The sequence below is a fragment of the Aegilops tauschii genome, chromosome 2, assembly GCF_002575655.3.
Source record: "Aegilops tauschii subsp. strangulata cultivar AL8/78 chromosome 2, Aet v6.0, whole genome shotgun sequence".
NCBI classification, from domain to species: domain Eukaryota; kingdom Viridiplantae; phylum Streptophyta; class Magnoliopsida; order Poales; family Poaceae; genus Aegilops; species Aegilops tauschii.
Window position 1 is genome coordinate 39,473,224 of NC_053036.3, and position 23,191 is coordinate 39,496,414.

General features: G+C 48.7%; 1 pseudogene; it reads left to right on the forward strand.

Moving 5' to 3' along the window:
• Positions 1 to 2,047: 2,047 nt before the first annotated feature.
• LOC109761542 (putative expansin-B14) lies at positions 2,048 to 3,078 on the forward strand (annotated as a pseudogene).
• Positions 3,079 to 23,191: the final 20,113 nt, after the last annotated feature.

Genomic DNA, 23,191 nt, shown 5'->3' on the forward strand with positions numbered 1-23,191 from the left:
CCCGACTATTGTGACATATACATGTTTTTTGTTCTCTGCAGGAACGTTAATGATTTAGGGTCCGAAATCACTAATTGAGGAGTACTCATTGCAAAGATCATTCCCAACTTCCCAGGTTGTGACAAGTGGCGTGCTGCAGGTGCGCCACTTGTCGCAACCTGAGAGTTTCCCTTTTTTCTAGATCCCGTTTACTCAAAATGTTTTATCTCTTAAACCGTACATCCAAATCTCGAACCGTTTTCACCGTTGGATTTCTCGCGTCGAGATCTTCAAAACTAGATCCATTTTAATAGATTTTGATGAACTTTTTTTCATGAAAATAATCAGACGAAAAAACCGAACTGGGAGCACGGGTTTTTTCCATTTCCGAAAGAGGCACGCCCGTGCCTCTCGCGAAATCATAATCGTGCCTCTCGCGGAAGCAAAACCATGCCTCTCGCGGAAGGAAAAAAGAAGAGAAGAAAATGCATTTTTTTTCCTTTTTCGAGGAGGCACGGCTGTGCCTCTCACGAAAGCACAACCATGCCTCTCATGGAAGCAAAACAGTGTCTCTCACGGAAGAAAAAAATGCGTTTAACGTGTTTTTTTCGTTTCCGAGAGGCACGGCCGTGTCTCTCACGGAAGGAAAAAAAATGTGTGTTTTTTTCGTTTCCGACAGGCACGGCCGTGACTCTCGCGAAATCGTAATTGTGCCTCTCGCGGAAGCAAAACCGTGCCTCTTGTGGAAGGAAAAAAAAAGAGAAAATGCATTTTTTCCTTTTTCGAGGAGGCACGGCTGTGCCTCTCACGAAAGCACAATCATGCCTCTCACAGAAGCAAAACCGTGTCTCCCGTGGAAGAAAAAAAAACAAAAAACGCGTTTAACGCGTTTTTCCCCGTTTCCGAGAGGCACGGCCGTGTCTCTCGCGGAAGGAAAAAATAGAAAATACGTTTTTTTTTGTTTTCGACCGGCACGGCCGTGACTCTCGCGAAAGAAAAAAAAAGCATTTTTTCGTTTCCGAGAGGCACGGCCGTGACTCTCGCGAGAGCAAAACCGTGACTCTCGCGGAAGGAAAAAAAAAGAAAAACGCGTTTTTTTACGCAAATTTTTTTTTGGGTTTTTTTTTCGAAAGCTAAGGAAGATCGGTGGAAAACCATAACGTAAAAAAACCCGGAAAAACCCATTTAAAAAGCCGAAAACGCGTGCGGAAAAATAAAAAAAATCTGGAGGGAGCACCTAGAGCGCGACACGTGGTGGACGGCTAAGAGCGCGCCAAGTGATGCTGATCGTTGTGAGGCTTCCGAAGGAGCGCTCATCAACTAGTTGCTCTCTCTTCTAAAAAAGTATTAATGATTTAGGGCCTTTTTGATTCAAATGATTGTTAAAGGAATCTTTGAGGTTTTTTTTTTCCTACAGAGATTGTTTGATGCTTGTGACTATTACAATCTATATGAATTTTTCATTAAGATTCATCTGTACTAGTTTCGATAGGAAAAATTTCATCGAAATCAGTAACAAGCACAAATGGTAGCTTGGTTAGATGGTATAGACAAATCTGCTTTTTATTTTAGATTGTATAGACAAATCTGCTACGTATTGTTTCTCTCTCCCATTGTTTATGGGCTGGTACACATAATTTTCTTGGCCCAGATCAACTATATATATAGCCCATGAAGAACAACAGAGAGAGGAAAAATACCAAAATTAAAAGACAAAAATTGCATAAAGTTCGACATATAAGATATGGCGGATATAGCATTGATTGAGCTACAATTATTTCCCAGAAATGACAAAACCGATACATATCCCTGCAAAGATGTTTTGTTTCAAGGAGTGAAAAAATCTTTGAGGATACGGTAATTAAAGTACGGTAATTAAAGTACGGTAATTAAAGAAAAGTATATCTCATCCAATCCGCATTTAATCAGCGCGTGAGATCCCTCTGGCTTTCTGCAGCCTATAAATACATGGCGAGAGACTAAGCTTGCTATCACACACATCACCTGTTCTCTTCTTCCTCTCTCGTACTCGGAGCAATCGTATATTGTTCACTGCGAGCAATCGAGCATGGTTTCTTCTTCCTTCGTCACTTTCGTGGCTCTAGCCACCAGCTGCCTCCTCATCCTCCATTCGCGCAGCGTCTCAGGCTGGTCGGACGGCGGCGCGACGTGGTACGGTCCCCGTGACGGCGCCGGCTCAGACGGTAGGTATATATATGCGCATGCAGACCTCCATGATGAGAGTGCATGCATGCCATTGCTAGGATAGGACGCGTACATGTATACAGTAGTTTCTTTATGTGTTCTGAGTAGTGAGTAGTGATGCGTGCATGGGCGTGCTGCAGGTGGTGCGTGCGGGTACCAGGGTGACGTGGAGCAGCCTCCGTTCTCCGCCATGATCACGGCGGGCGGCTCCTCCATCTTCAATGGCGGCAAGGGCTGCGGGGCTTGCTATCAGGTTAGATGCATCGGCAATCCCGCTTGTGACCGTGGTTGTCACAGACCAGTGCCCCGGCGGGCCGTGCGAGGCCGAGGCTGCGCACTTTGACCTCAGCGGGAAGGCGTTCGGCGCCATGGCCTTGCCCGGCCAGGCTGAAAACCTCCGCACCGTCGGCAACCTCAGAATGCAGTACAACCGGTAAGCTCCCGCTAGCTAGCGCACACACTCATGCATGCCCAGTGCTCCGCCTACCTGCACGTTCCTGTGATATCCATGCATGGATCGACGGTCATCTCCTCGATTTCTTCTTCGCTCGCAGGGTTCCGTGTAAATGGGGCGGGCTAGACATTGCCTTCAAGGTAGACGCCGGCTCCAACCCCAGCTACCTTGCTGTGCTCATCGAGGACGAGGCCGGCGACGGCGACCTGTCGGGCGTCGAGCTTCAGGAGAGCGGCGGCAGCTGGGCGCCGATGCAGGAGTCGTGGGGCGCCACGTGGGAGTACAACTCGGGGTCCACCCTGCACGCGCCCATATCGATCCGTCTCATCTCCGGCTCCGGCAACAAGCTCGTCGCCACCAATGTCATCCCCTCCGGCTGGCAGGCCGGCAAGACCTACCGATCCATCGTAAACTTTCAGTTATTATTGATCCGGTACTAGTTGTACCGCGCACGCGTGGGCTAGCTGTAGGCCAATCGAGCCCGTGCCTAGAATACTTGCTTTCATTCTGCTTGTTGAAAATTTACAAAATTAACGTGGAAAAATAATGTTTGCTCGGAATATTTTGCCAGACCTGTTTTTTTTTTTCTTTTTTGCTAAAAGACCTGTTGTTTTATCTGCCTAACATTCTAAGGATACGATGGATATTGCTAAAACCCTCGAGATTGGCGTCAACTGAGTTGTTTAACAATCTTTCGAGTAATAAATTTAGGGTAACGACTTGTTCCGGCCGTCGATCTCATGATGCGCCGATCATGCCCACGTCGAGACTGAGCCGATATGTCATCTTGAAATTTACGAAGTCACCGTAGGCGCCTCGTCGTCGACGGGAACGTCTCCTCCCACTGAAAGCGCATTGCCGGAAATCCTGAAATAAATCTAGAAATAATGCAAGCACCATGACTTGAACCCTGGTGGGCTGGGGATACCACTGTCCCTCTAACCATCCAACCACAGGTTAGTTCGCACGTCGTCCGAATTGCTGAGATCCTATGTCTCGCATGATTCCCCTGTGAAGGCCTACACACGTCACCCTGCAATATTAACTTTTCTCTCGAAATCCTCTCATCCCCTCGCTTCACGCATGACGACAACATGTGTCCGGGATGTAGCAACAAGCTTCGAGCAGAATGGCCGGCAATCAGATCGGCGCTCGCATGACATTTGTGCTAGGCCAAACCTTTGTTTTCGGCTTGCCGATTCGACTGCCCCCCTAGGCCGGGTCGAAACTTCGATCCGTCGCCACGTCGCTAGATCCGGTGATTTGGAGCATGCTGCAGGCTTACGCGGAGAGATGGGCCTACTAGACTGGGCGTTAAGACAGTCTGAGGTCCAGTATGAGGCACACGATCCAACGTCGACGTCAAGTCAGGTTCAAGGCGCACGTGCACGATCATCATCAATTGCACGTGCACGATCCAAAGTTCGAGCAGGAAGTATAGTTGTTTAGGGCCAATGAGACTAGTCTGCGACCTAACCATCAGGATAACACAATATCTGGGTAGCATGACCAGGAGTCCTCATAGCTAGCTTCTTTCTGTATACATTTAGATGGACGATGTAAAAATCCAAGGATTAACCTTTTAAACTGGGTAGGGATGGTGACAACGTGCACCTACTTTATAGCCAAACAGATATGCATTCGTATATACTTGTAAAGGTTTTTCTCTAGCATTAATTATGGATTTATACTTCACTGGATTATCTTACCAAACATATAAAAACCAAATTAAAGCCGGCACTGAATTAGATACATGGATAAAAAATAATAGCAGTAGCACTAGGTAAATTAATTTATGTATTGTGATCAGATGTTAAAACTCTTTTTTAGTAAACTATAACAGCAGCAAAGTAATTTTGGGGTAAAAAGCGTACACAAGACACTCCAGAATGCAGAATTTTTTTTTTTTTTTGCGGGTCAGAATGCAGAAGTTTTAGTGTTCGAGGGGCTGAAGAAGTGAAGATGAATGTTAACTTGCAAAATTTTATGCTATGAATGTTTCCATGGCAAGCTCGAAACCACAGGAAAGCTCCAGCATCAATGGTATAAAAGAAACTCAAAAATAGAATTCTGAATATATCCTATTTCACAGGAAAATACAGAGTGAAACAGCACAAACATGACGTTGTTTTCACATCAAGTTTCCAGGTGCAGTTGCGCTGTTCTTTTTTATGGCAGTTGCACTAGTTCTTGCAGGAAGATGATAAAACAGTGTGCTGAACATGATCTTCTCAGAAGGCATAGTCTTCACAAGTTCACAGTATGAGATAGAAAGGTAACTAATAATGATGCAAGCATAGCAGCTATCGAACAGCCAAACAGGACTTCCTTCGAACTGCTGTTGAGTAATTGTTAGTGCTGATATATGTTCTTTGTAATGCAGTAGCACTGCTGATGGAATAGGACTATATGAGAGGGCTTGGCACAAAAGAAGGGGAAAACTATTAGCCACAGTAAGTTCTCATGTTTCTCTTTCTCTAGTGTAATTTGTTTTGGAAATTGGAACCAAGTGCAGCTCAGCAAACAGTGGCCGTGAAAGGATTCCGGCACGCCAGGGTGCCGTCGCAACACACACACACACACACACACACAAGGCGTAGTGGCGGCCGTGGCGGAGCTCGGCGGTTGCGGTGCGTACGCCAGGGCGGCGTCGAAGCCGAACAACGCGGCGGCGCCGGGGTCTGTGGTGGCAGCCATGGCGGGACGGTGACGAGAAACGGCTCGGAGGAGGGGAGGGGAGGGGCGGCGGGAAAATACCTCCGGAGAGAAGGCACAGGGAAGAAGGGCACGCCGGCGTCCTGGAGGCGGCTCCGGCGCGTCGATCGCAAGAGAATAAACTGCGCGTCCCTCGAGGGCTCAATCGGGACGAAATCTAGGATCGGGGCGGGCTGGCCCGGGGCAACCCGGAAATTTTCGGCCCGGAAAGGATGATCTCTGAAATTTATGGTCAGCCTTGGGCCTCAGTGGCATGTTGCACCTAAAAATACTATAAGATCTAAAAACACTAAAAATATAAGATCTAAAAAAACTATTTAAAAAACCCGTTAAACATTTTTTTTTCATTCTGCGAAGATTGATACAAGGTTGCCATTTATATATTTCATCTCTCGAATACGCACGAGTATGCGTATCATATATTAATAGAAGGAACCATTTATATATTTCATCACGTCACATTTCTTTTCTCTTGCTAAAAATAAATAAATAAATTGTCACCTGACTTCTACACAAAGTTGCACTTGTCATGATCTAAAATCATTATGCACTTGAGCCATTAATCATCGGATGTTGATAGCTTATTGACATGAGCTGTCATTATGTGCCTCTCTCCTTTTTAAACATGATAACGTTTTCGGTCTTAATTTGGAAATCACTTGAGGGGAGGAGTTTATCCTGATGTGTCCACGTGGTCATTTTGTTCATATGTACTTTGAACTAAAACCAAGTACTTTGAAACGGTGGGAATACCATTTAGACGTTTGCAGCAATGTTCGTGGGGGAAGGAGTTCATCCTGATGTATCCATCACACAATTATACTGTGGAGGCACAAGACTCACACTTGTGTCTTTGGAGTAATTGGCTTCAGCCATGTTTCCATCTACGGTGTTACCTAGCGTCGATTTTACAGCCATTATTACAACCATGCACAGAGTTCTATCATTTTCCTTTCGTATACTATGAAATCTTGCATGATTATTTTGAGTTTGTTAGCAGCCTTTTTTTCATTTATTGCAAGATGGTGTATCATTAACACACTTCGATATTGCATGATTATAATGTAGGAAGCTTCATATTTGTTGTACTTTTTTTTCTTGCGAAAAAGATTCAAATCTATTATCAAAGTTCATCAAAAGTATAAAACACTCAAGATGTATGCCGGCTCAGTCTCTCGAAGGTGCTCACATAGGGTAGTTGTGCGTGTATGTTCACAGAAATGAGTGTATGCATGTATATATAAGCGCCTGCGTCTATGCTGTATTAAAAAAAATGCAACGAGCGCATTAAAAGGGCAGAGAAATTCGTTGGGCCCTCCAATATATGCTTCGGCCTATCCCATGTACTAGGATTATTGATGATGCATGCATAGGCAGGTCCCAAGGTAGTTGCCAGTAGTTAAGCCTGCCGTCGGCGCAACTGCGTTGAGGAACGCAAGCGCCATCTGCAAAAATTCACCAAACTGTCACATGAGGTGGTCTGTTAACTTCATATCAGCTGGCACACTACCAACGCGTTATTTTTAAGGAAAAACTAAAAAACACTTTCTACCGGAAGAAATTCGGTCGATACACTCTACCACTTGGCACAGGCTCTTGCCTCAAAAAAAATTTTTGGCACAGGCTGTGACGCACCAAGTAGCAGGAGAAGATGAGATATGCCGTAGGCGTAGGTCCATAGCAGAATCAGCAAAATTTGGCAGATGTTGCTTTGCTCCCTGCCAATCACAACACACACATCAGTGTATTTCAGGCTTCCAGCACAACCCTCGAACTCCGGATATATCTATACCTACTATTAAATCAAGGTGATATTTCGTCTCGCATTAATTTTGTCTTCTATTTCTCGCGTCGCTGCAACGGGCCTCGGCCCACGCTGCCTGCTGCACGCGCACCTCTCGCTTGCCTGCATTTTTGCCTTGGAAAAGGAGACCGATTCGTCTCTAACTTTGTCTGGAGCTCGGAGCAGAGAAAAATTCAGTAGAGTACGTCTTCGTGTCATGTCTTTGGTGGAGTTCATGCCGTGTCCGCGTCCAAGAACTGATACAGATCACGGCCATGGGTTGTCCGCCCTTCTTCGCGACAAAAAGGCTTGAAGCCCTCGACTAAATCCTCAACTCGATTGAAAATCCAAATTGCCGCACTCTTTAAATCACGACGACTTCATCAGAGCATCGTCCCGGCTGCCGTGCTCCATCGTGCTCTGCTTCCCCGCGCAGCTTCACCTCATCTATTCGCTCGCCCATGTCACCCGCGGCCGGCTGCAGGACCAACGTGGTGGTCGCCCTCCCGAGCCTTGATGGACTGCTATGGGTCATGGCTCAGGGTCACCTGTGCGGCTACGCGCCGGTCGCCGGCCTCACATTTAGTGACATCGCCACCCGTGCTACCTGGAATTGAGATCCAGTGAGCAAGTCACCGGTGAATAGTATGGTGACTGGCTTCCCTCTCCACACTGTCCGATCAAGAATTAACGGACAGATCTGTGTGAATAGTACCCCCAAGCTACAGTGACTCGTCTACAGTAGAGTTACTTACGCAAAACCACCACACTTGGGGCTAGTGTAACAACTTAGTACCACATTTGCGCCAGGGCATAGAAAATCACCGAAATAGCGCCTAACCCGTAACGCGGAGCACTGATTGTCTGATTTAGTCGCGAAAACAGGGAAACTGACAAATAGGCCCCACCCGTCAGGCTGACATGGCGAAGACCAAAAACTTTGACCGACTGATGTGGCAAATGAGACATGGGCCCCACCCGTCAATGACTATATTGTCATCTTCTTCACATCTCTTTCTAAGGGGCATTCCATCAAGCAGGTTCTGGGTGCCGGAGTACGTCTGCGGCATCTGCCTCCGGTGATCACGGTGGACGGCTGCTATGAAGAGGAGATGCTGGGAGCTGTCCATACATTTCTTTGCCTCCAACGGTGCCGCGGGAGCCGTCCCGTCGACAGCCAAGCTGGCCGCCGTGCCCAGCGCGAGGAGCCGCGGGAGCTGTCGCGTCACACAGCCCAGCCAGCCGCCATGGCTAGCGCGAGACGCGGCCACTGCAGGCTGGCGCGGGTGTGGCAGCGAGGAGCAGGACGCGCACACACACATCAAGCTAGAGCGCGCACTCGCACAACGGCTCATCACACAAAGAACTCACGTTGCCTGTCCAAATTGACGCGCGTTGACCATGGAAATCACACGCTACTGGGCTATACATACGAATCGAGCACCGGTGTGATCCCACGGCTAGAGGCATCGTCCGTCCCGTCCAATTTCACCCGCTTGTCGACGTGGCCGGAGACTTGCGGAAGATGCGCCGCTGCACGGCTTCTGAAGATCGGCGGGCTCGGATTCCCGCGAGTCTGCGGCTCCCATGGCCAGAGAGGCAGCAACCACTAGCCACCGCGTGGCTCCCATGGCCGGCTCTCCGGTCCGCCGACACTCGCCACCACGTGACCTCGCCTGTGCGGACAACATCGTGGAGCCGGCGAGCTGGCATCCAGTGGATCCGCGTCGCAGGGGAAGGATGGGGGATGCGGGGCGACTTGGGGAGGAAGAAGAAAATAGGGAAAAAAGATTGGAGGCTGACAGGTGGGCTCCCCGTCCACATCAGCGTATTGTCCACATAGGTACGCCAAGTCAGCCTGACAGGTGGGGCCTACTTGTCAGTTTCCCTGTTTTCGCGACTAAATTAGGCAATCAGTGCACCGCGTTACGGGTTAGGCGCAATTTCGGTGGTTTTCTGTGCCCTGACGTAAATGTGGTACCAAGTTATCCTAGCCCCAAGTATGATGGTTTTACGTAAATAACTCTCTACAGTAGGCCATCCACAGTAACCCGGTCTATAGTACCAAACACAGTGTTCGCGCTACAGTATTCAATCTGAACCGCCCCCTGCATCCAACGGCTGCCCGCCCGCCAGTTACGGCGTGACTTGCTGTGGGCAAGTCACTCGATCTCTGTCCCTAACAGGGGTGATAGGAGATCCTCTCTCTCTCCTGAGTTCTATCCATGGAGGCGAGATCCTGCAGCAGCGTGTGGTTGTACTATGTCCTGACTAGCTTCTCTCTCTCTCTCTCCCCCTAGCATGTGTGGCAGCGGCTTGATTTCTCGCGGCCCAGTTGAGGAGGAGGGCCTAGGGCGGTTGTACATTGGGTGCTCTCTGTCCTCATCAACCTCGCTTGCGCTGGCTCAACTTGGAAGCCCATGAGAGTGGCCTCTAATCTGCCTTTTGCTTGGTAAATGCAAACAGTGAACAGGGAGATGACCCAATGGCTAATAAGCTCAGTGTTGATCTGATCGGGAGATAGCTTGAAGTGTGTACAGGGGAAGAAAGCGAGCCGGGCGGCAGCAACCTGCAAGTGCTCTGTTTCAGTTATAGAAGGGGAAGGTGTTGGAAGGAACTAAAAAGCTCTGGATGCGTTTTTTGCCTCTCCTCATCGGACAAGGCATTAATAGCACGATACAGTGATCAAGCTTTTCAGCATTCCTTGCGTACATACCTTTCATTATTAGGTACTCCCTCCGTTCCTAAATATAAGTCTTTGCAGAGATTCCACTATGGACCACATACGGAGTAAAATGAATGAATCTACACTCTAAAATGCATCTATATACATCCGTATGTGGTTCATAGTGAAATCGCTACAAAGACTTATATTTAGGAACGGAGGGAGTATATTTCATTACATGCTTCATCTTTAAGAAGTCTGTTCTGACTTTGTGATGTCTATCAGGCTATGCAGCATAAAGTTATCCCGCCTATTATTGAATTCAGAGGGGTCATGCTTATGATTAGCATCTACTAATTGACATTGTTCCTGTACTATGATTATACTCTTGTGCTGAGCGTGGAGAATCCTGCATATGCAGTAATTTCCGACGTGCTATTTATTAAGTCTTGTTTTATGTACTATTCAAATATTTGTGCAATTTTCTGTCCACCCTTGTCCCGGGGTGAGGCTCCAGAAAATTCAACCCTAACTGAGTTCGAACCCTGGTCGCAGGGTGGGCCCTTGCCACTAGGCTACAGTCCTTATATTTTTAAAGTAGGGCCATAGATCGTGGTCACTAATCAAGTTCACCTCTTGTGTTGGATAAGCATGGGCCAACGGATTTCTGCATATAAATTCATCATTAGGTTAACAAAAGTTCTAATATAGAAGGTCATGTAGCATATTTAGTTGTAAACTATTCAAATGGCTGACACGAGGTTTAACAAGAATAACTTTATGATGATCCAGATATGCACCTTTCTATAGTCGTTGTTGTGGTTTGTTGGATTAATTAGGTATGTGGTATTTTTCCTTCTCCCGTTGCAACGCACGGGCATGTTTGCTAGTTATGTCATAAAAAGGAGAAATAGTAATTTATAAACCGGTCGAACTCGCGCAGACGTTCTGGTGCTTCTCCTTGGCGAGCCAGGCGTCTTCCATGGCACAGTAGTTATTCATCAATTCGGAGAGTCCGGCCATGGTTCTCGGCCGGTGATGGATGAGGTCCCTGTAGAGCCATTCTTCTTTTATGTTGTTATTTCTGAATGCTGTCAGGGCGTCTCTGTCACTGCAATCTGGGGTCGGTGAATCGGTTCTGCAAGGATCCATTTGTAATTTTCTTTATTTTTGGGTTGTGTTGTACTACTGGTTCCCCTTTTTTTTAGGAATTACAAAGTATCCAGAAAAATTGAATTACAAAGTATCCATCCATCAACAACCTGCCCCATCTCGGTTAAATCCGGCTGGCGATAGTTCCGGCTGCGGCCCCGAGGTTAACCTGGAGCCGCTCGTCGGAATCGCACGCCGGCAGCCGGAACCTAGCACGGGCGTTCAACGACGGCGACCGAACGACATGCAGGGGCAAAGCTCGAATCTTGGACGGCCCTGCGCCTGCTACAAATCCATCCTGGACCGTGGCTTTACCATTCTCAGATTTCTCGCCAACCCCAGGGCTCCAATGACATAGCAACAAGCAGCGGCGACAAGTGAGCTCAAACTCAAGCATACAACAGGAGAGGATGGCTCTGAGGGAGGGACGCATCTCACCCTCGGCCTGGCCGCCGCCCAAAGTCCTAAGTCTAAGTCGCACGCGCACCCCGCACGTAGATGAATCACTACTTCTAGTATATATAGACATGCTCTTGAAAGAAGGCATGAATGGAAAGAGAAGAGGGAGGCCGTGGTGCCACGGATCATTGACGTGGCGCAAGCCAGACCCTTGATGGCTGGTGGGCATCCCAAGAAAGTTTAATGACATGATGATAGTAGGCAAACACCCGTTTTCATGAGAAAAAAACTATTAAGTTGCACAATTTTCTTTCTAAGATTGACACATCTAACTAGATTCTACTGCAAGCCGGGGCAGTTGTTTGACACCTTTTATCTCACTAGATTTTGCACGACATAACAGATCCTCAAATATAAGAATATACTCTCTTTTTTGCAAGGCATATGTACATTTTTTGTTTCGTTTTGCGAGGCAGATGAAGAGATTACCCAGTGAGTGTGAGAACATTTTATGACTGTAAGTCTGTAACCCAACCCAGATGCTCAGAAACAAGTAACCAAGGGCCAAACACAAGGGCATACTGATACTGAGAAATTTCTTTGATTCCCAACTTTGTTTTCACTAGGTACACGCAAACTTTACAATTTGCTGCTGCTGCTGTAGTTGGTAGCACACACGTACATAGATTTGGATGTGTTGACCTAGACTAAGCAACTATACCAAAGGCAAAAAGCTTCATGGCAGCATACATACAAGCTAGGAGTAATATATATACATATACATTGAGGTGACAAGCAGCGGCTCAATAATGAAGCCCTTTGGAATTCATCAATGTACTTCAAAAACAACAAGACAACCTAACTAATCCGGTGAATCCAATCCAACAGATGAGCCCATCATCACGCGCCCTCCTTCACCAAGATGTTGAGTCCGTCTGAATGGTCATGAGCTAAGAGCCAGCGCCCAGCAACACAAGAAGAACCCATCACGCACTTGCTGGAACTACAAACACCAACTCCACTGCTCACTATGCAGAATGCCAACCAAAAGAAACAAAAGGTTGTTTGCTGGATCGATCCTCGATTGCTTCCTGCAGTAGAAACATGACACAATAAGGGGCCAGACACTTTCCGGCAGAGGATTCAGCTATCACCTTGCTGGGCACGATGTGACGAGTTGGAGCAGGTTGAGCACCAGATGCACATTGTGGAGAAGGAATCCCTGCAGCATCGGCGGTGAAGAAGGGGAACTTCTGGTACATAGAGGAAGTATCTGGTTCTCTTTCTCTCCCGGCGCGCGATTGTGGAGGAGGCGGTCTTGGTCTTGGGCAGCAGCGTCGACCTGGGCAGAGAGAGAAAGAACAAGATTCATTAGTGACCAAGGTGGTTAGTTTCTAATTTAAGTGACCAAGGTGGATACTTTCTAATTTAAAAACAACAAAAGGCACTGACTTGGAAAGTTTGAAACATTTGACATGGTGGCATTCCATCAATCATGAAATTGTGACAGACCCAGACTTGAAAATGCAAATTGACAAGTACAACGATCCACAGTAGAATAGCTACAAATAAGCTCTCAGATTGTCAACAACATCATCAAATTCTCAAAAAAACAACATGGGCTTGTGCACAGCATAAAAACAGGTCTTCAGTTTCAGTTAAAGTGAACCAATTGGTCCATCAATCATGGGCATATGATCTCAGAATGAACGGAAGACCGACAGTCCATGCTTGCATTTTACCGAACAACTACACAGTCACCTCAACAGCAATACAGAAACATAGCAATCCTGGCCACTAACCGTGAAGGACATGCCTCTTTTCAGGGAGGTAAAAGACGTACATACTGCTAGGCGATCGATGAGACTTTGAAATGGAAATCTGCAGTTGTGCTACTTCAGGTTGGGAACTACAAAAGGCAAAACCTCTAGCAGCATGAACCTAAACCAATTAATCAACCCAGATACATGCTGCTACATGGATGGTGACGTGTAGTCGTACCAAATCCAACAACCAGCATTCGATCCGACTAAACACGCACAGGATTAATGCACACAGGCCAGGACACCAAAATCCACCCGTCGGCAAGTACATAATTGTGCAGTTACTAGTGCCTTCTCTGTTAACCTCCCCCGTGGCCATGGGCAAGGCAAATTGTTCCCAACTTACCAAGTCATTGACCGTTTACTAATCTAATGTAGAGAACATGGGATGCCACATTACGAACGTGTACAGAACAAAATCACGGTCAACTCTAGAGCAATACATAGACATGATTCCGGCCACTTACCAGCAAAGCCAAAGACGTTTTTTTACAGAGGTAAAATGCATACTACTAGGGATGATAAAAGGCATATATACTATGAAGTACTAGTAGGAGACGTGCTTGTAGATAACCGGATGTACACCATGGACACTTTCCAAGAGAGGAATCAGGTATCACCTTGCTTTGCTGGACACGATGCGAGGTGTTGGAGCAGGTTGACCAGAGGATGTACACCATGACATGGAGAAGGAATCCCTCCAGCATCGACGATGACAAATCTCAGGAACGGACGAAGGGAGCAGTCCAGCTCCAGCGCCGACGACCATTCTTGTACAGCAGCGGTCCAGACGTGCCTCACGCGGAAAAGCGGCCACGTCATCGCCGGAGATTAGAAGAAGCACACGGACACTCCCGGCACTGGACCGTGGAGAAGGAGCTGACCTCGAGCACCTCCTTCCCGCGTCATCCATGACCATGGAGAAGGAGCTGACCCTCCAGCATCGACGATGAAGAGGGGGAACGTTGTAACACCCCGGATGTAACTTTCCATATTTGTAACTCCAACTCTTGCCATTTTTCGGCTATGTGCTATGATATTCTCTTCGTGGTCGGGTTTTGTTTTTCGTTTTGCTTTTTGTTCATGTCATGCATCTCATATCATGTCATCATGTACATTGCATTTGCATACGTGTTCGTCTCATGCATCCGAGCTTTTTTCCCGTTGTCCGTTTTGTAATCCGGCACTCCCACCTCCTCCGGTGCACCCTTCTTGTTTTTTTTCGTGAGCGGGTGTTGAACGTTCTCGGAATGGACCGAGGCTTGTCAACTGGCCTTGGTATACCACCGGTCAAGTTTCGTTTCATTTGGAGGTCGTCTGGTACTCCAACGGTTAACCGGGTAACCGCAAAGTCCTTCTGTGTGTTGCAGCAAAACCCCCCTCCAAACAGCCCAAAACCCCTCTAAATCTCTTCCATGCTCTAGGTCGTTCGATCACGATCGTGTGGGCGAAAACCGCACCTCATTTGGACTCTCCTAGCTCCCTCTAGCTATATATATGTGAGCCTCCCCGAAATTTTCGGATCCCTGAAACCCTAGCCTCTCCCTCCGCGCGCCGGACACGTCCGCCCGGTGCCGGACGTTTCTCACCGCAGCCCGCGGCCAACCAGGGACTGCCACGTGTCACCGCCGCCTCGCCCGCGCCGCCGGCCCGGAGAGCCCGTGCGGGGCCCTCCCGGCCCGCTCCTCCCGCGCCGCCGACCGCCCGTCGCCCGCTGCCCCGCCGCCTCGCCGCAGCGCGCCGCTGCCGTCCAACGTCGCCGCCGCACCCGCAGGCGACCGCGCCGTCGCCCTCTCCTCCTCCCGTCGCCGGTCGCCGCCTCTCCCCCGAGCCCGCTTCCCCGGCGCCGAGCCTCCTCTTCCCCGAGCTCCGGCGTGCTCGAGCAGCTCTTCTCCGGCGAGCAACCACCGGCCCGATCCAGATCTGGAAGACCCGACAGTTGACTTCTCCTTCTCCCCGAAAATCTCCAAGTCCTGTGATTTTTACGAGATATGCCCCTGTTCATCGCATCATAACTCTCTGCATATAGCTCCGTTTCGTGCGTGTAATATATCGAAATGTTCGTCTCGTGATGCTCTTCATTTTGTTCCATTGCACAGTGTTCATTTGAGTCCATATTGGTGCCCAAATCTCTGGTGCAAGAGTGCTAGTTGCTGTTATCTGCTGTTACTTATCAGAACTTGGTGATTTGTTATTTTTGTTGCATTTAATCTGTGCATCTTATGGGCATGAGCTCTACATGTGTTTTGTTGTATGACATGCCATCTTTTCAGAGGTGTATGCCATGTATTTTTGTGATCTCTGTGGTGACTAGCACAAGCATGCAAACTAGGCTCCATAATGTTTCTGATTTCAGAGACGGTAGTTTTTCTAAGTCTGTGACTGCTGTTGTTTTGTTGCTATGTATCCATGTGGCTACAGAGAGATCCATACTTATTTTGGAGATGTTCAGTAAGGATGTTTTGTAGATATTGTTGTAATTGATCCATTCATGCCCTTGTTTGCAATTATGGAGTGCTGTAGCATGACTCAATATTGCTCTACTTTTTCTATAAAATATTTCTGGCAGATTGTTTACGTGTTATTCAATTTTGCCAAGGTTGTTGTAGTTGTTTCATAGATGCTATGTAATTGCTCTTGTCATGGATAGCTTTAGAAACATGCCATCTTGCCGTAGGTATGCTTGTTTTGTCATGCATTGCTTTGTGGTGAGTGCATCAAGCTCACCAAGATGCCTTCATATTATTGTTTCTGCCATGCTCTGTTTTCTGGTAAGTCTGAAACCTGTTAACGAAACTTGCTATGTTTACATGGTTGCCATCATATCTTCTGGTTCTTTTTGGCTTATGGTCAGTAAGGAACTTTTGTTATATGCATTTAGTAGAATACTGCCATGCCTTGTTTTGCCATGTTAAGTTAATTTAGCATGTTGATTTCGCGCTCTGAACATTGCTACCTGATGCTGTTTCTGCCATGTCCAGTAATTTCTCTAAGTCTGTGAACCTGTTATCTTTTGCACTTTTGCCATGCTTGTTTGAATCTGTTGTGGTGTGAACTAGCCGTAGCTCAGTGTTCATCTTTTGTCAAGCATCTCCTGTAGATTGCTTCCATATGCTTTGTTGCTATGTTGGAGTGCTGTAGCATGGTTATTTGTTGCATTCTAAATGCTATCATGCTGTTAATCGCAGATTCGTGTCATTCTTGTTTTGCTTGCCATTTGCAAACCGTGCATCCGTTTCCGGTGATCTTTATATCGATTTCAACCGAAATCATCTCATCTTTCCAGTGGCATGCTTGGTTTGCCAAGTTACTGCCTTTTTCATCATTTTCTTTCCAGAGCACGCATATGCATCGCATATCATATCTTGCATATCATTCATGTATTGCATCATGTTGCTTGTGCTTTTCCCGTGATTGATCGTGGTTCCATTGCTTGTGTTCTTGTCTTGGGTAGAGCCGGGAGACGAGTTCGTGAACGAGGAACCTGTTGAGTATGCTTACGAGGATCAAGCTTTCGACAACTCTGAGAACCTTGCAGGCAAGATGACCACCCCTCGAAATCACTTCTATCTTTGCTTTGCTAGTTGTTCGCTCTATTTCCATGCTGCGCTACCTACCACTTGCTATATCATGCCTCCCATATTTTCCATGACAGCCTCTAACCATCCTTTCCTAGCAAACAGTTGTTTGGCTAAGTTACTGCTTTTGCTCAGCCCTTCTTATAGCGTTGCTAGTTGCAGGTGAAGTTGAAGTTGGTTCCATGATGGAACATGGATATTTTGGAATATCACAATATCTCTTATTTAATTAATGCATCTATATATTTGGTAAAGGGTGGAAGGCTCGGCCTTATGCCTGGTGTTTTGTTCCACTCTTGCCGCCCTAGTTTCCGTCATACCGGGATTATGTTCCTTGAGTTTGCGTTCCTTACGCGGTTGGGTGATTTATGGGACCCCCTTGGCATTTCGCCTTGAATAAAACTCCTCCAGCAAGGCCCAACTTTGGTTTTACCATTTACCACCTAAGCCTTTTCCCCCGGGTTTTCGCGAGCCCGAGGGTCATCTTTATTTAAACCCCCGGGTCAGTGTTCCTCTGAGTGCTGGCCCAAACTAGAGCCACTTGCAGCGCCACCTTGGGGAAACTCGAGGATTGGTTTTAGTTGTACGTAGTGTTCATCCGGTGTGCCCTGAGAACGAGATATGTGCAGCTCCTATCGGGATTTGTCGGCACATTCGGGCGGCTTTGCTGGTCTTGTTTTACCATTGTCGAAATGTCTTGTAAACCGGGATTCCGAGACTGATCGGGTCTTTCCGGGAGAAGGTTTATCCTTTGTTGACCGTGAGAGCTTATGATGGGCTAAGTTGGGACACCCCTGCAGGGTATTATCTTTCGAAAGCCGTGCCCGCGGTTATGAGGCAGATGGGAATTTGTTAATGTCCGGTTGTAGAGAACTTGTCACTTGACTTAATTAAAATACATCAACCGTGTGTGTAGCCGTGATGGTCTCTTCTCGGCGGAGTCCGGGAAGTGAACACGGTTTGAGTGATGCATGAACGTAAGTAGGAGTTCAGGATCACTTCTTGGTCATTACTAGATGACGACCGTTCCGTTGCTTCTCTTCTCGCTCTCTTTTGCGTATGTTGGCCATCATATATGCTTAGTGCCTGCTGCAGCTCCACCTCATTACACCATCCTTTCCTATAAGCTTAAATAGTCTTGATCTCGCGGGTGTGAGATTGTTGAGTCCTCGTGACTCACAGATTCTACCAAAACAGTTGCAGGTGCCGACGATGCCATTGCAGATGATGGGATCGACCTCAAGTGGGAGTTCGATGAGGAACGTGGTCGTTACTATGTGTCTTTTCCTGATGATCAGTATGAAGGAAATATGCCCTAGAGGCAATAATAAAGTTATTATTTATTTCCTTATATCATGATAAATGTTTATTATTCATGCTAGAACTGTATCAACCGGGAACTTGATACATGTGTGAATACATAGACAAACAGAGTGTCACTAGTATGCCTCTACTTGACTAGCTCGTTGATCAAAGATGGTTATGTTTCCTAGCCATAGACATGAGTTGTCATTTGATTAACGGGATCACATCATTAGGAGAATGATGTGATTGACTTGACCCATTCCGTTAGCTTAGCACTCGATCGTTTAGTATGTTGCTATTGCTTTCTTCATGACTTATACATGTTCCTATGACTATGAGATTATGCAACTCCCGTTTACCGGAGGAACACTTTGTGTGCTACCAAATGTCACAACGTAACTGGGTGATTATAAAGGTGCTCTACAGGTGTCTCCAAAGGTACTTGTTGGGTTGTGTTGAGGATATAGACCTTGGAGTCACCCGCCAGGATGGCCGGGTTACTCTAAAGGTCATTACCAGAAGCCCGGAGCTAAGTTTCAAGATAATGGGCTAGAGATGGGCTGAGACCCGGATATGGCTTAAAGCCAGTAGTTACAATCATTGTTATAGTAGACTTGTAGTGTAAGGCAAGTATTGATTAGAGTCCGAGCCGGACGCTCTTATGAGCCGGCCGGGACTCTAAGGGCTGCTGGGCGTCAGCCTCCCTAGATAAAGGGGGGACCCGGCAGCGGTTCAAGGGCGACAACAATCTCTCCGAGAGCCGGGATAAGTGTTTAGTTCCCTGGCGATCGTAACCCTAATCAATAACGCCTCGAACTGGACGTAGGCTTTTACCTTCACCGTAAGGGGCCGAACCAGTATAAACCCTCGTGTTCCTTGTCCCACATAACCCCTTCAAGCTTCCTAGTTGCGATGGCTCCACGACTAAGTCCTAGCCCAAGGACATCTGCCGTGACAATTCCACGACAGTTGGCGCCCACCGTGGGGCGAGCGCACGGTGGATTTGAGTTCTTGAAGGGCAGCTTCGAAGGGCTCAAGGGATACGCTGTGGGCCGGATGACCAAGAGTCGTCGCGGCAGGCTCTACATCGACGACGCGGACTGGGGCCCCGACGCCGGCTCAGTGGAGTACGGGTACCGGGTCCCCTTTGGCGGAATTCATGTCTTCATTGGCAAGGTTGGTGAGCCGGGCCGCGAGCCGGGCCTCTGCGCCGATCTCATCGAAACGGCTCAGCGCGCACGACCCGCCCGGGCCCGGCCTGCCTTAAAACGCGCTTTTGTGGGATGCATCCATGGAAGGCCCTCCGATCCATCTGGGTCTGGGGATGAGGCGGCCGCCGGCTCTGACGGCGAGTCGGCCGCTGATGAGTCAAACTCGTTGTACCAACTTCAAGATGGCAGGCTCATGAGTTATTCCGATGGCAACAGTATTCCGGACCTTTTTGAGCCGCCAAGTCAGGTCGGAGTTTTTATGGCTGGTGCGCAGCCTGTTCAGAACCCCGCTACCGGATCAGAAAACCCGGAGCCTTCCCCGGCTCAGGTGCTGATGGATCTCACAGATAAGATGACGGCCCTGTTAACTGCCACGGTTGACCCGGCAGATCAAGCCCAGCATGACGCGGAGGTGGCACAGTTAAAATTGGATCTGATGAAAGCAAAAGAGGATCTTGCAGCAGAAGGGATCAGGCTGGCGGCGGAGCGGGCGGCTCTCGACGCCCGGACTCAGTTGATTCAGGCGCAGTCCTTCCAACTCACGATGGATCAGAACGCGGCCAACGAGGTCATGAGAAGGAGGCATCAGAAGGCCCAGTCTCGACTCCCGCCGGTTTACGATCCGCGCAATCTATTCAACACGCCGGGTGCGGGATCCAGTAACCCACCAGGGGTCATTGCGCCCGGGTCGGGACCCCTTATTCAGCCACTAGTAATGGGGCCTCCCCAGGCGCCCCCTGCCCCGCCTCAGTATGTGCCAATACCCCCGGGTCATTACGATAACCCGCTGGAGAACATGGTAGCTGCGGCAGCACGACTGGCGGCTCTTCCCGTTGACGGCAATTCTCCGGCAGCCGTTGAAACCCGCCGGGTCAGGGAACTCCTGCAGACGGCCCTAGCGCAGCAAGAGGCGTACTCCTATAGCCGGGACAGGATCCACTCAACTCCTCGCCCAGGCCAGAGCCCGAGTTACAGCCGGCACATGGTCTCGGCGACCGGCTCAAGTAATGTCCGACGCCATGGCCCGGCTCATGTTGGAACCTTCTACGCCGCAGACCAAGCACGGCAAGAGGCGGAGCAGGTGCCGCAATTGACGGCTTATCAGACCCCCCCGGCTTATCCAACGGCGTCCGTTGATGTGGGTATTTCTACCAGGACCGGGGGTGTCCCTTGTTTGGTGCCGGCCATCCGTAATGAACGTCTACCTAAGGATTTCAAGGGCCCTAGGAAGGTGCCTAACTATACAGCTGACTTACAGCCTGCGGCCTGGATTGAAAGTTATGAGATGGCTATGGAACTGCTAGAGGTCAGCGAGGCGGCCATGGCCAAATATTTCACCATGATGTTAGATGGAACTGCCCGCACGTGGTTAAAAGGGCTGCCACCGAACTCCATTGGGTCTTGGACTGAGCTGAAGGCCCGGTTCATTCAAAACTTCAAGGATACCTGTAGGCAGTCTATGTCAATTGTGGATTTGACTAACTGTAAGCAGCAGGAGGGTGAGTCCACGACCCATTGGGTTCGCCGGGTCAAGGAGATCATACATTCATCAGATAAGATGGACGCCGGCTCTGCAGTCTTGATGTTAGAACAGAACTGTCGTTTTGTGCCCCTAAAGATGAAGCTTGGGCGGCTTAAACGTGACTGCACGGATATGGGTACACTAATGGCGGCTCTTGTCAAATACGCTGATTCCGATGGTACCAAGGATCCCCCTTCAGATGATGAAAGGACAGGGAAGGGAAAGAAGAACGGCAATGGCAAGGGCCCTCAGTTTAACCCGGGGAATCAAGGAGGAGGCAAGCGCAAGGCCGATGGCAGCCTGGAGTTCGTAGCCAACACCCAAGGCAACAACCAGCGACGCAAGGGGAGGCCCCCTCCCCGAGGCGGCGGGTCAGGACCTTCTCTGGAGCAGCTGTTGAATGAACCTTGTCCGAGACACGGCTCTAGAGAGAAGCCAGCGACTCATCTGTGGAAGGATTGTGCTATCATGAAGGCCTTTAAAAACTACAATGGCCCGGGCGGCGGCCCAGGCGCAGGCGGCTCCGGCGCTGGCGGCTTTCATGGCCCGGGTGGCGGGTCAAATTCCGGTCCTCAGAACGGTCAAGGGGGCTTCAATCAACAGTCTGGTCAGAGTCATCAACAGCAACAGGGGGGCTATCAGACCAACCCGAAGCAACTTAGCGGTGGACAGTATCACGTGTTCACCACTAGTTTGTGCAAACGAGACGAGAAGCTTCACAAGAGGGCTGTTAATGCTGTTGAGCCGGCGGTTCCACGCTACTTACGGTGGTCGGAGCAGCCCATAGTGTGGAGTAGGGAGGATCACCCTCCCCGGCTGATCCTTTTGCTCTCCCCCGTATCGATCAAATCATTGACGCCACGGCAGGTTGTGCACGCTTAAGTTTCTTGGATGCTTATTCCGGGTATCATCAGATTAAGATGGAAGTTAAGGACCAGGAGAAGACGGCGTTCATCACTCCCTTTGGAGCCTTCTGCTATGTGTCTATGCCCTTTGGACTCAAGTGTGCACAGGCGACTTACCAGCGTTGTGTGCAGAATTGCCTTCATAAGCAGATCGGGCGCAATGTTCACGCTTACGTGGACGACATTGTGGTTAAATCCATCAAGGAGGAAACCCTGATAGATGACTTAAGGGAAACCTTCGACAATCTCCGAGTCTATAAGATGATGCTTAACCCGGCCAAATGTGTTTTTGGTGTTCCTGCAGGCAAACTATTGGGCTTCTTGGTTTCTGACAGGGGCATTGAGGCTAACCCAGAGAAGATCAAAGCTATCACTTCTCTAGCTAAGCCGGCATGTATAAATGACGTTCAGCGTTTGGCGGGTCGCATCGCTGCGTTAAGCCGGTTTATAAGCCGTTTGGGTGAGAAGGCTATGCCCTTATATCAATTGATGAAGAAAACTGATAACTTTGTCTGGAATGATGCAGCTAATACCGCCTTCGAGGATTTGAAAAAGCAACTGGCAGAGCCCCCCGTCCTTGCTGCTCCGGTTGATAAGGAGCCCTTGCTACTGTATGTAGCGGCAAACGCACGAGCTGTCAGCGTGGCTATTGTGGTGGAGCGCAAGGAGGCAGGTAAGGAGCATCCGGTTCAGCGGCCGGTTTATTATGTCAGTGAGGTGCTCATTGAGTCCAAGCAGCGGTATCCGCATTGGCAGAAGCTCGTATATGGGGTATTTATGGCGAGCCGGAAGCTTAAGCATTACTTTCAAGGTCATCCCATCACTGTGGTCAGTTCCGCCCCTCTCGGTGATATTATCCAGAACAGAGAGGCTACAGGGAGAATTGCTAAGTGGGCTATAGAACTTGGACCTCATGACCTCAAATATGTGCCACGCACTGCTGTTAAGTCTCAGGCCTTGATAGATTTCATCAATGATTGGACAGAGTCACAAGTACCCGAGCAAAAGCCGGATAACACTTATTGGACTATTCACTTTGATGGGTCCAGGCAGCTGGAGGGCTCGGGGGCTGGTGTGGTCTTGGCTTCCCCTAAAGGTGACAAGTTCCATTATGTGCTACGGTTGATGTTTCCTTGCACTAATAATGCGGCTGAGTACGAGGCTTTGCTCCACGGTCTTCGGGTGGCTAAGGAGATGAGCTTAAGCCGGCTGAGGTGTTTTGGTGACTCAGACTTGGTGGCTCAACAAGTATCAGGCACCTGGGATTCTAAGGATCCTCTAATGGCGGCTTATCGCCGCAAGGTTGATGCCATTGCCGGGCACTTTCAGGGATATCAAGTGGAGCACATTGACCGCAGGAAGAATGAGGCGGCTGATGCTTTAAGCCGGCTCGGCTCTCAGCGAAAGCCGGTGCCGCCTAACACTTTCCTGGATGTCCTATATAACCCTTCGGTTAAGTTGCCTACAGAGGAGGACTTGGCTATCCCTGACCCGG